At 43.1% G+C, this 13639-nt stretch overlaps 1 pseudogene; it reads left to right on the top strand.

Annotated features, from left to right (window-relative positions):
• The first annotated feature begins 3549 nt into the window (after nt 1-3549).
• Nucleotides 3550-4935, top strand: LOC102756070 (annotated as a pseudogene).
• Nucleotides 4936-13639: the final 8704 nt, after the last annotated feature.

Below are 13639 nucleotides of genomic sequence, written 5' to 3'. Positions count from 1 at the left end.
TTGAATCACCAAAGATTAAAAACATAGTTCATCAACACTGGTAAAAATCACAAGCCTCTAATCTTAATGACTTAACTAGGTCCAGTGCAAAACAAAATAAAACAAACAAGAAAACAAACAAAAATGCACACCCTCAATAAAACAGAAGTCATTCATTTTCTCTTATAAATTTACTTGGCAATCAGAGGAAGGAAAATAGAGAAGACAGTTTCTTCATTTGGTCTCAGGAAGGGTTTTAGTAGAATTAGAGACATGTAAAAGGTGCTTCCCATTTATTGGTCATTGAGAGTTCATTTACCCCCTCACACTGTGAAGAGCTTTATCAAAAATAGCCTCTTGTGACCTGCAGCTCATCTCTTTCATGTCACTTGGTTCTATGGCCATTTGAAGCCTTAAGTAAAAGGACCCTGAATATTGTAATAACAAGTCACTCGGCTTTCTCTAAAATGTGCCTCTGGCTGTTCAGTTATCAAGGAGCATAATTTGGGTGTCTTATGTTTTGTCCTTGGTGGTTTCTCCTTGACCCTGTCCTGACCTGACCCAATGGCGCTGGCTCACAAGAGCAGAGCATCATAATTAGCCATGTAAATGCAGGCTGTCCCCAAGCCATGCACACATAATCACTCTCCACAATTTATATCAAGATCCCACTGAAAAGCAAATCATTTGTCAACTGACCTTTCATTAATTAACTGGAATGTCCACATGGGGGACAATGAAAGTAGAAACAAAGGATGATGTCACAGTGGATGCTTTATAAAAGAACGATCGGATCCGTATAAAGCCTTTGTAGGAAAATTTAGGACTAAACACTTCATATATTAGGGAAACAACACTGGATAGGGACTTTAAAACCTGAGTTTAGCTACATCTTGCTCTACTCCCAGAATCTGAGACCTTGGCCAAGGTGACTCCTCCAACAGGAACTCAGTAGACACTTGGGTGAGCTGAGGCCTGCAAATTCATGAGGAATTCCAGCACAGATAGCCCATTGGGCTGTCTACCAATGGCAAGGAGAGGGATTTAATTTTTCTCAAATGACCAATTATGTTTCAAAGAGGATTTATTTATCAATGGCAAATGCCAAATAAAAGATAAAAGACTTTCCACAAACTTCTATCTGGAAGAAAATAATCCGAAACAATTACAGTGGATTAACATTTTTAAGATTATTTGTTTCATCAATCAGTTTTGAAAAGCAGTATCAGTCAAAGAAGGCTATTTCTGTTTCAGAAATATAATATGTATATGACACATTGCATTTGGAACGTGGGCGGTGTGATGAATGGGTTTGGCTAGGTTTGTTTTCTCACGACTCCTTGAAATATTGCATTCTCTCACCTGCAGCCTCTGAATATGCTGGTCTTTCTGTCCCAGAACATCACCTTCAACCCTTTCCTTTGATTTACTCAACTGCTTGGCCTGTCTTCTAGGATCGTTCCTTGACCCTCAAGAAAGGTTAGGTGCCTTCCTGCAAGCTTTTAAAGACATTTGTTTCCCATTATCTTTACCTGGATGGCCCAAAATTGTGTGGCCCTGCCTGCTTCTCCTGACCTTCCTATGATACAGGAAGTTTCTTTACTATTATATCCCCAGTACCCAGCTGGTACCAGGCATAGCATCAGGGGTAACCAGTAGTTATGGAAAGCTAAGTAACATAAATCTCTTAGAATCTCATATACTCTCATTCTGTTGTCAAACAAGAGGATTTTTAAACTCTGTATTTAAATTACCCCAGAGAATCAATGTGATTTGTGAACATTTGAAAATAAGAAGTTTATAGAGATAAGGAAATAGTTTTTGTCATAATATTTTAAAAACATATTGAACTTCCCCTTTTACTATCTTTTATGGGATTGCTTATAATCCAAAAAAATAATTCACAAATCTACTCTAAATTTAAAAAAAAAATGTTACTAGAAAGAAAAATATCATGTTATTTAATATTTTTAAATGTCTATAAAGCAGAAAACATTGTTTTCCTCTCTCAGTGTCATACTCAACCTCCTCTATTAAGGACCCGTGAGGAGCACACAAATGTAGCTGTCATGACCACTAAAGGTTAAGCTTTGAAGACTGGAAAATATTCTTTCTCTATAGAAATTTAGACTTCTGAGCATAAGCAGAAAGTGCCTTCCATGTGATCAGGTGCAGTAACATTTAAGTCACTATCTGGTTCGCTATGCCTGCTGATCTGAGCACCTCATTCAGCCTTTGCTTTACTCTGATTGCAGAATTTTCAATCCCCCATTAGGAAACAAGGACATGAAACCTCTGCCACCTGCCCAACTTGGGAGCTCACGTCCTAATCTCCTTTTTGCTGCATGTAATGAGGTTAGAGTTACAATAGTTATTTATCAGTATGGTGACTACTATTCCTTTGGTTACTTCCGAATATATTGTTAAGCTTTTGGAGAGATAGAAATGATATTGGATGGTTACCATAATAATAGAAAAACAATATGAGTGAACAATACAACTAAATTGTTAGAGTTTGTAGTGACAGAACCCTCGAGAGCAGGGTTTAATACACATGTTTTTATGCACATTTACATGTGTCTTTCTGTGAGCCATTAAAACTGAGTTGTTTGGCCACACTGAAGTAATCCCAGTTCCCACTCTTTCTTCCCACTTTTCACCCTACCTGGAATGTCCCCATCTTCCCATCACCTCTAATTCTTGCTCCTTATTCATTTTATCCAAATCCTCCCTGACCTCAAGGTCAAGGTCAAGCATTGCTTCCCCCTTCCCATAGCCTTTCAGCTTGTTGGAATTTCTTCCACCTCTGGAGTCCTATAAGAACTTTATCTGTACTTCTGTTTGCTCTTTTATTTATTCATCCAATTAACATTTACGGAAGGTCTATTTCCCCAGACAGTTCTCACTACTGGCTTAGTAGTTTTATGAGGACGCATGTTTTAATCTCCTTTACTAGAAGGAAAACTCCTTTGGAGCAAGTTTCATGTCTGATTAATTTTGTGTCCCACTAGACATTTTTTGGTGTGAACACTGTTAGTTGCCTACACAGCATCAGTTTCCTCCTATTTTTTCCAACGGAATTCCAAGGTTGCCTAGGTATTCCCTCACCTGTGTTGACATCAAGAAATGCCTCAGATTGTTGCATGTCCTCTTCCTTCCTTTCCACTCCTTCCCTCCCTAACTCCTCCCTCCCTCCCCACTCTCCTTCCGCTTTCATTGCTTTCTTCCTTCAAGTTATTCAGTAAACATTTACTGAGCCAGGTATTTTCCTGGATGCTAAAGATAGAAAATGCTGTAAAGAGAAATAGTCTTATTCTTGATGAATCTTAGGTTGCGATTTTTAATAACTTGTCCAAGATCCCAAAACATAACTAAGCTCGACTTCCTCATGAGGAGATTGAAGCCTTGAGGTTAAATAACATGTCCAACTTCAGAAAGCAAGTGGCAGAGAGGGGCTAAAAGTCAGGTACACACACTCACACACACACACACACACACACACACACACACACTCACAAACACTTGGAGATGCCTGTGCTGACCTCTTCAAAGATTAAGCATCTGAAAGCTGGATCAGCTGAGTGACAGTCACGGGACCGTGACCCGCTCTGTTTGGCTTCTTGGAGGAGAGGACATGGAGAAGGAGCGAGAAACTCTGCAAGCCTGGAAGGAGCGGGGAGCAGGAGCGGGACCGCGTGGTGGCTTTCTGGATGGAGCACTCCCATGACCAGGAGCATGGGGGCTTCTTCACCTGCCTCGGCCACAATGGGAAGGTGTATGACGACCTCAAGTATGTCTGGTTGCAGGGGAGGCAGCTGTGGATATACTGTCGCTTGTACCGCAGATTTGAGTGCTTCCGCCGCCCTGAACTTCTGGATTCAGCTAAAGCAGGTGGCGAATTTTTGTTGCGCTACGCCCGAGTGGCACCTCCTGGGAAGAAGTGTGCCTTTGTCCTGACGCGGGATGGCCGCCCGGTCAAGGTACAGCGAACCATCTTTAGCGAGTGTTTCTACATCATGGCCACGGATGAGCTGTGGAGGGTGACAGGGGAAGCACGTTACCAGAGCGAAGCTGTGGAGATGATGGATCAGGTCGTCCACTGGGTGCAGAAAGACCCATCAGGACTGGGCTGGCCCTGGCTCCCAGGGGCCCCAGCCTCAGAGTCCATGGCGGTGCCTATGATGCTGCTCAACCTGGTGGAGCAGCTCAGGGAGGCAGACAAGGAGATGGCGAGCAAGTACGCGGAGCTGGATGATTGGTGCGCCCAGAGGATTCTGCAGATGTCCAGAGGGATGGGCAGGCTGTGCTGGAGAATGTGTCAGAGGATGGCAAGGAACTCCCCAGTTGCCTGGGGAGACACCAGGATGCAGGCCACGCACTAGAAGCTGGATGGTTCCTGTTCCATTCCGCCACCCGGAAAGATGACCCTGAACTTCGAGCCCACATTATTGACAAGTTCCTATTGTTACCTTTCCGCTCTGGATGGGACCCTGACCACGGAGGCCTCCTGTACTTCCAGGATGTGGAGGGCCTCTGCCCTACCCAGCTGGAGTGGACCATGAAGCTCTGGTGGCCGCACAGTGAAGCCATGATTGCCTTACTTATGGGCTACAGAGATAGTGGGGACCCTGCCTTACTGCAACTTTTCTACCAGGTGGCTGAGTACACCTTCTGCCAGTTTCGCGATCCTGAGCATGGGGAGTGGTTTGGCTACCTAAACAGAGATGGGACGGTTGCCCTTACCATCAAGGGAGGTCCTTTCAAAGGCTGCTTCCACGTGCCGCGGTGCCTAGCCATGTGTGAAGAGATGCTGGACGCTCTGCTGAGCCGCTGAGCCGCTGTCCCTGTCCACGCCCTGATCCTTGCCCAGGGTGCCGGGTCCCCACCTGCCGACCCCGCCCGCGGAACTGCAAAATAAAGCTGAGCCCTTTCCTCTGAAAAAAAAAAAAAAAAAAAGAATAAGCCTCCGTGGTCATTTAAGAGCCACTGGAAGCACCGGCGGTTGGTAGCAGCAGCGTCCGCTGAGCCAGGAAGAGGGCTCACAGAGCATCTCGGAGCCACCTGGAGAGCAGGGTTTAATATACATGTTTGTATGCACATTTACATGTGTCAATACTTTTTTGGTTTAAATTGGAGCTGAAAAAGGGATTGGCATTTCAAGACAGTCCCTGTCCTCAAAGAACCCCCAGTCTAGTGGGGGAGACCAATGTTTTTAATTACAAAATCCTTTGGCATGCGTAGGCCCAGGGCACAGACGGGAGGGGGCTCTGGAACAGCTTCACAGAGCAGGTCACTGTAGGTGAGTCCTGAAGGGCGAGAAAGACCAATAAATAGGGAATAGGGACTATTCTAGGCAAAGCGCCCAGGGCTTTGTGTCACCTTTGGGAAGCGTGGGTGGAGCTGAAGAACAGGCCACCTGGAGTGCAGTTACCTGGAGCGCGCCAGGTGAGCTCAGAGCAGTGTTCAGGACACAAGGGACCTTTCATATCAGACTAAGCAGTTACTATTTATCCTACAGATAATAAGAAGCCTCACTGGATTTCAAGCAGGGGTAAGTAGGTTTTCATTTTAGAAACATCACCCTGATGGCAGTTGAAAGAACAGACTGAAAGGGGGCCAGCCCAGAGACAATAAGATTTGTTAGAAAGTTTTTTTTGTTTTCAAAAGTTCATGCAAGAAATAATGAAGGCAGTGGGATATACAAAAATAAAAAGGATTGTGATTTAAGAGGTTGGGTTTTTAAAACTTCACATAAGTAAGGATCACAACTTATCTTTCCTATTTGATATGTTTTTATTTTTTACTATTTCTTTGAAATAAATATTTACTATTCACATGAGTGTGTATTAAGTGATTTTCCGGAGTAAAAACTATGAAACTCCTAGAAAGCACATATATATAAAAGGTGTATTACAATATGAATATTCAGTATACAGTAGAGCTTTTACAGGAGAAGGTGAACATAAAATAACAGTGTTGACAATTATTCAATACCAAGGGCTCATCTTGAACTTGCGGTCAATTTAACTCCCAGTTAAGTATCTATTGGTCACATGGCCTTGACTGAAAACATTCACTGAGTGAGCTTTATGTGATAATGTCTTGAATAAAGGCTATTTATAATGATTGACCAGCTCAAAGAGGTTCCTGTCCTGGAGAAGTGATGGAGATGCCATCCTGACTGATTCCAGATGAAGAGAAGGAGGGGAGAAAAAAGTGGAACTTATATTTTTGCAAAAGGAGGAGAAATAATGATTTTTTTTCTCATAGGCATTCAAACACCAAGCAAATGTAATGTTCTGGCCTGCCTCTGCATCTGCAGGCTCTGGAGGTCCAGGGCAGTGTTTCCTCACTCTAGCGGTCTGTGATGCAGCTCTCACAGTGCACTAAACTGACCAAAGGGAAAGACCAACTAATAAAAAGTTATCAGATCTTTCTGGTCCAAACACAGAAATCGACATAAACCAGGAAAGTTTGGCATGAATCACTGGATTAAAGAGTATTTCTTCTATAAGCAGACATGAATATTAATTGCAGCACTGATTGTGATGGTGAGAAGCTGGCATCTGAGTTTATAGTAACAGTAGGATGGATAAATTGTTGGATAGTCATACAATGAAATACCATTCCATACATAAACATGAATGAATTTGAGGTTTGTGTATCATGGGACTAAATATACAATGGCCAGAACATATATTAAAAACAGAACTCTGATTCATAATCTTCAGCCGTCCCTTAAACAGGCCAGGAAGCCAGCCTGTTTTAAGATTTTCAGGAAGTCAGATCTCTATCTTTAATGACAATCCCAAAGGCTAAACAATAACGTTTATAACAACTGACCCCAAATGGCCAGGAGTTGATTAAAAACTTCCCTAATTTTTGCCTGGCTGGCATGGCTCAGTGGTTGAGCACCGACCTATGAACCAGGAGATCACAGGAGTTCAATTCCCAGTTGGGGCACATGCCTGGATTGCAGGTTTGATCCCCAGTATGGGGCGTGCGGGAGGCAGCTGCTCAATGATTATCTCTCATCATTGATGTTTCTCTCCCTTTCCCTTCATCTCAGAAATCAATAAAAATATTTTTAAAAAACTTCCCTAATTTTTGTCCCATTTCCAACTTGGGACCAACAAGAGAAAGCCAAAAATGCACCCCTGACTAAATACAGAAGGTGCTCCCTTCTAGTCAGCCCACCGATAGCTGCCTCGTGCCAACACCTCCAACCAGGGCACACCTGAAGGCTTCCCTTCTCCTCCTCCATTATAAAGCTATAATATATTACTTGAGAATACCAATAATAATATCTGAAGCTAATCTAGCAAAGTTTTGACAGGCTGAATTGTGGGCTTGTGGCTGTTACACTTTTTTCTATGTGCTTAAATCTTTAATGATACTAAAAAGAAATGCAAATGGTAACTCTTCCAATTACGAAGTAAAAATGCTTCTTGTGCAGTAAATGATGGTTCTAGCTGACACAAATACATCCCTAGTTAAGATTGGTAGTCAGCGACTTTTTAAAGAGTGAGACAGAATGCAAGTATTTTCTGCAACTTCCTTTCCTCTCACAATGATGGCAAAACATTGACAGTTTTCTTTTTCTTTGCTTTATTATATCCTTTTAGTGAATGTATACATGTGTATGTACTACCCTTCATATGACCTCTTGTGACCTCATCACTCTGTCCCTCAATTATATATGTCCCCCATGAATCATTTTGTTTTTAAAAAATGTCATATTTCCTTTGTCCAAATATAAGAATATGGAAACATTTTATAAAATACAGGATATGCATAAATTAAAAAAGTACCTATAGTCATACTATTCTGACATATTTTTTCAATATATATTTTTCAATGTACTTTTTCTAATAATTTTGTCTATACATTTAAAAATAATAGATGTTTAGATTCTATTCATATTAATATTTTACTGAGATACCAGCCTCAAATAATACCTATACCAATATGCTCCTTATCCTATCTAATAATAGACAAACATGGTAATTAACCATACCTCCAACATGCTTTCCATTGGCTAATCAGGGTGATATGCAAATTAACTGCCAACCAAGATGGCAGCCGGCAGCCAGGCAGCTGAAGCGAACAGGAGGCTTGCTTGCTCCAGTGATAGAGGAAGCCAAGGTTCCCCACCTGCCGCTGCCAGCCTCTGAGCTCTGAGTAACAATGTTGCAATTATAGAAGCTAAACAAACCCAGATACCTGCTTTCAGTCAGCCGGGCCTCAGAGCTGGAGCTGAGCCTCAGAGCTAAAGCTGGCTCTCAGTTCCAGTGACAGCCGTAGAAGGTAAATAAATCCCAGAATTAAAAAAAAGAGAAAAAGGAGAGGTTAGGAGCTTCAGTCACCTGCCAGGCTGAAAACGGCCCTCAGCCCCTCACCCAGACTGGCCAGGCACCCCAGTGGAGACTCCCACCCTGAAGGGGGTGTGACCAGCTGCAGACAGCCATCATCCCCTCATCCAGGCTGGCCAGGCATCCAAGCAGGACCCCCACCCTGATCCAGGACACCTTTCAGGACAAACCAGCCAGCCCCCACCCATGCACCAGGCCTCTATCCTATATAGTAAAAGGGTAATATGCAAACTGACCCTAACAGCAGAAGGATTGGGAATGACTGGTCACTATGACACACACTGACCACCAGGGGGAAGACACTCAATGCAGGAGCTGCCCTCTGGTGGTCAGGGCACTCTCACATGGAAGGAGCTCTGCTCAGCCACGAGACAGGCTGATGGCTGCCAGTACAGCGGTGGTGGTGGGAGCCTCTCTTGCCTCCTCAGCAGCGCTAAGGATGTCTGACTGCAGTTCAGACCTGCTCCCCGCTGGCAAGTGGACATCCGCCGAGGGCTGCCGGGCTGCCAGAGGGATGTCTGGTTGCCATCTTAGGCCCGCTCCCCCGGGCCTAAGCCAGCAGGTGGTCATCCCCTGAGGGGTCCCAGACTGCGAGAGGGCATAGGCCGGGCTGAGGGACCCTCCCTCCCTGCTGAGTGCACAAATTTTTGTGCACCGGGTCTCTAGTCCTACTAATAAAGAGGGAATATGCTAATTGACCCTCAGACTGTCACAAAGATGTCAGTGTCCACAGCTAATAAGGAGGGAATATGCTAATTGACTGCCCTGCCCTCAAAGATGGCGGTGCCCACAGCCACAAGATGGCCAGCAGGGGAGGGCAGTTGTGGGAGATCAGGCCAGCAGGGGAAGGCAGTTAGGGGCAATTGGGCCTTCAGGGGAAGGAGGGAAATTGTGGGGGACCAGGCCTGCAGGGGAGGGCAGTTAGGGACGACCACGCCAGCAGGGGAGGGCAGTTGGGGGGGCCAGGCCAACAAGAGAGGGCAGTTGGGTGGGATCAGGCTGGCAGGAGAGGGCAGTTAGGGGTGACCAGGCCAACAGGGGAGGGCAGTTGGGGGCAATCGGGCTTGCAGGGAAGCAGTTAGATGTTGATCAGGCTGGCAGGGGAGTGGTTAGCGGCAATCAGGCAGGCAGGCAGGCAAGTGGTTGGGAGCCAGCAGTCCCAGATTGTGAGACAGATGTCTGTCTGCCGGTTTAGGCCTGATCAGTGGTATGTAAAACTGTCACCTAGACCTAGCTGGTTTGGCTCAGTGGATAGAATGTTGGTCTGAAGACTGAAGGGTCCTGGGTTCGATTCAGGTCAAGGACACATGCCTGGGTTGCAAGCTCAATCCTCAGGAGGGAAGGCATGCAAGAAGCAACCAATCAATGATCCTCTCTCATCATTGATGTTTCTATCTCTCTTTCCCCCTTCCTTTCTCTCTGAAATGAAAATATAAAAAATAAATAAAATAAAATTGTCACCTGTAAGAGACTGGCACAGGAGAATATTATGAATAAATGTATGAAATAAATGTGTGAATAAAGCAATAATGAGTTAGGCAGAGAAATATCATTGACATTTTCATAGGTGAAAATTTTAAATATATATATAGTTAAATCCCTACATATATATACATATATACATACTAGAGGCCTGGTGCATGAAATTTGTGCACAGGGGGTGTGTGACCCTCAGCCTAGCCTGCACCCGCTCCAATCTGGGACCCCTTGAGGGATGCCTGACTGCCTCTTTAAAGGCCTGGTTGCCCCTGTCCTCCCCTGCTGGCCTGGTTGCCCCTAACTTCCCTCCCCTGCCAGCCTGGATGCCCCCAATTGCCCTCCCCTGATGGCCTGGTCCCCCAAGCTGCCCTCCCCTGCCAGCCTGGTCGCCCCTAACTGCTTCCCCCTGCTAGGCCAATCACCCCTAACTGCTCTCCCCTGCTGGCCATCTTGTGGCGACCATCTTTGACCACATGGGGGCGGCCATTTTGTGTGTTGGAGTGATGGTCAATCACCTCTTTATTATATAGGCTATACATATATGTATATGTATATATGTATATGTATATGTATATATGCATATATATGTGTGTGTATATATATCCAATAGCTCCCCAAAGTTCATATATTGAGCATGAACTAAATACCTCAAGGAATCAAGTTATCAACTACACTGTTCCCAGTGTCCCCTGGGGAAGAATCTGGAGACAGCAGAATCATCCTCAGGCTTAGTATCAGAGACTGCTATGTCAAGAAGACATGATTTGGATTCCAGCTCAGAGGAAACCAGGTTAGCATCTTCAGTGGTCTCCCTTAAGATTCTGGGCACTAATCCAATGTCATTTCTCTAGTTAATAATTAATTCTTTTCTGAACATAACCTGCCCTATAATTTTAAAAGAAATTATTAGAGTTTTTTACCTGGCTCAGTGAAAGTCATTTTGATTCAATGTTACTTTCATAACATTATCTGATATGTCTGAGGGATAATTATCTTTTATAGTTATAGAAGTTATAGAAGTTAACAAGGCTACAACATAAAATGGTTTAAATTAAGGTGATATAAAATACAGAGAAAAGCCACTGACAAGTAAAAATAGTCTGTGATGGAAATGTCTTGCAGTACAAATCAGTTACATCAAAGGAATAAAATGCACATTTATCCCATCATAATGTAATTTCTAGACAGTTTATTCAATCACCCTGTAGCTTCATATGATATGAAATACTAGTATGATCTAAAATGTTAAATTCACAATAAACTAAGTTTAAAATATTAAAATAATGCAAGCATTTAATTTGCTTAGTCAAAATGATAATTAATGTTGGTTGATCATTCATTTTGTATGAAATGTTGATCTACTCTCATGCGCTACAACATGTCTGGTTTACGGGGTGAGGAAGGACAAAGGTTTAGGTGCCCCTTCCTATCTAGAGACACCTCCAACTTAGGGTACTTGAAGCTGAAATTGTTATCTTTTTCAAAAACCCTCTCTGCCTTCCCATCTTCATCAATAGTATCATCATCTTTAGTTTCCCAGACAACAACAAAATAAGTTCTTATCAGTTCCTCCTCTGAATGCTGTTTTCCCAACTCTCCACCTCCCATTCTACCCATTAACCTAAGAATCAGAAAGCTTACTGATTCTACCTCATAAATGTTCCTCAAATCCAGATACTACTCATCTCACCTTCACGTTCATGGCCTCTTCCACAACCTTTAGTCAGTTCCTCACTGTCTGTGAGCTCATCAACTGCAACAGCCTCTAAATAACTCGCTGTCTGAGGACCTCCTCAGTTCACACCTCACTCTGCCCACAGAGTTGTCTTGTACAAAAATAGATCTCATTGTGAGAAATCTTTGTAAAAATTTGTTAGCTCCCTGTTGCTACTTGGCATAATATATCAAGACCTTCATCATTTGACTGCAGTCTATCTGATCAGCTTCATGTTTGGCATGAAGTCTGCTCTTTACATTTATAGGGCCTGGCCAAGAGTAGAAATGAAGGCCCATACACCATATATATGAAGATAAAAATTTATAAATCAGGTTTACAAAATGTTAAATAGGTTCAAGCCGTCTTTATCAACTGCTTAAAGACATGTAGACCTGGGGTAAATATAACTGCTTAAAGGACATGGAGGCCTGGGATAAATTTAGAATTCTTGAACTCCTCCAAGGCTCACATGGGAACCAGCAGCACAGGAAGGCTCTGGGCCACCAGCCTGTACCCTACTCTCTTTTCTTCCACTCCTAATTTCCCTCCATGAAGAGTCTTGTGAGCAGGCTGTGGACATCCCTAGCTGATGTCAGAGCTCAACCACACAGCCCTGCAAACAGCCACCCCTTTGCCCCACCTAAGGTCTAGAGATGCTTACAACCACCATGTGTTCCCACCATCAAGAGAACTTCCAGGAGAGGAGGTCTACATAGATCATGAAAGTGAGCTTAGGGGACATCTGAGCAGGCCATTCTGGGGGCTAGAGCATAGGAGACATGGGCTCCCAGTTGACAGATTACCTTGGCCCCACTGACCTCTGGCCAAGTGACACCATCTGAAGAGCAGGACCCAGCACAAGGGCCCCTGTTGCTCAAGTTTAAGGCCAATACATAGGTTTGAACTGCATGGGTTCAAACCTTATATACAGGTTTCCCCCCCACAAATACTGTGAATGTATCTTCTTTTATTATTTTCTTAATATTTTCTTTTCTCTGGCTTACTTTATTAAGAATACAGTATATAATACATATAACATACAAAATATGTTAATCAATGGATTATGTTCTTTGTAAGGTTTCTGGTTAACAGTAGGCCATTTGTAGTTAAGATTTTGCAGAGTCACCCGGCTGGTGTGGCTCATTATTTGAGCTTTAATTTATGAACCAGGAGGTCCTGGTTCCATTCCTGGTCAGGGCACATGCCCGAGTGGCAAGCTCAATCCCCAAAAGGGGTCATGCAGGAGGCGGCCAATCAATGATTCTCTCTCATCATTGATGCTTCTTTCCCTCTCCCTTCCTCTCTGAAATCAATAAAAATATATATATTTTAAAAAAATCTTTGGAGGAGTCAAAAGTTATACATTGATTTTTGATGTACTGTTGCCCAGCACACCACACACATCAGCAACACAAAATGTCTCTTGGCTTCTGGAATATATGAGGTCCTTTTACCTCTTCTTGTCTGAATAAGCTTTACATAAAGTTTTTTTTCTCAGGGAAGTCAGACACAAATTTTGTAGTTCCTTTTTATATTTCTAACATTTTCCCTGGTGGACTCTGAGATCTTGACTATTTCCTCCTCTTGTTTGAATGTCCCAAATGTACAGCAATGCCAGGTATGTATTACCCTTGATAATAGTGTGATAAATGAATGAACAAATTAATTAATAAATCTATAACTTCTATCCTTATCTCTAGCCCATCCCTGTTTTTCTCCTACTCAACTTCCGTTCTCATTTTTGGATTTCTAAGTCCATCAGGAGTTACAGAAGGAAAAATAAAATAAAACTCTACTCCATTGATGGGGGTAAAACAGGCTCTTTACACAAGGACATGGAGGCAAGGGAAACAAGAAACAGTAAATGAGAGATCTACATCCTGAAGAATTATATTGTTATAACATATGATTTTTAATTATCCCATAGAATTAATTCTAGAATGGGGTAGACTGAAATGATTACTTTCATTCTCCTCATTATTTTTTCTACAATATCCCTAATAGTTTGTAAAGTGTTTGTTTTAAATTAACAGTATGGCATAACATGGCATAATACAATGGTGGGTAGCTTTCTACCCAGAATATTATATTT

Source organism: Myotis davidii, unplaced genomic scaffold, assembly GCF_000327345.1.
Source record: "Myotis davidii unplaced genomic scaffold, ASM32734v1 scaffold86, whole genome shotgun sequence".
Taxonomy (NCBI): Eukaryota; Metazoa; Chordata; class Mammalia; order Chiroptera; family Vespertilionidae; genus Myotis; species Myotis davidii.
The sequence above is the reverse complement of the archived record's forward strand: the minus strand, read 5'-3'. Positions and strand labels throughout refer to the sequence as shown.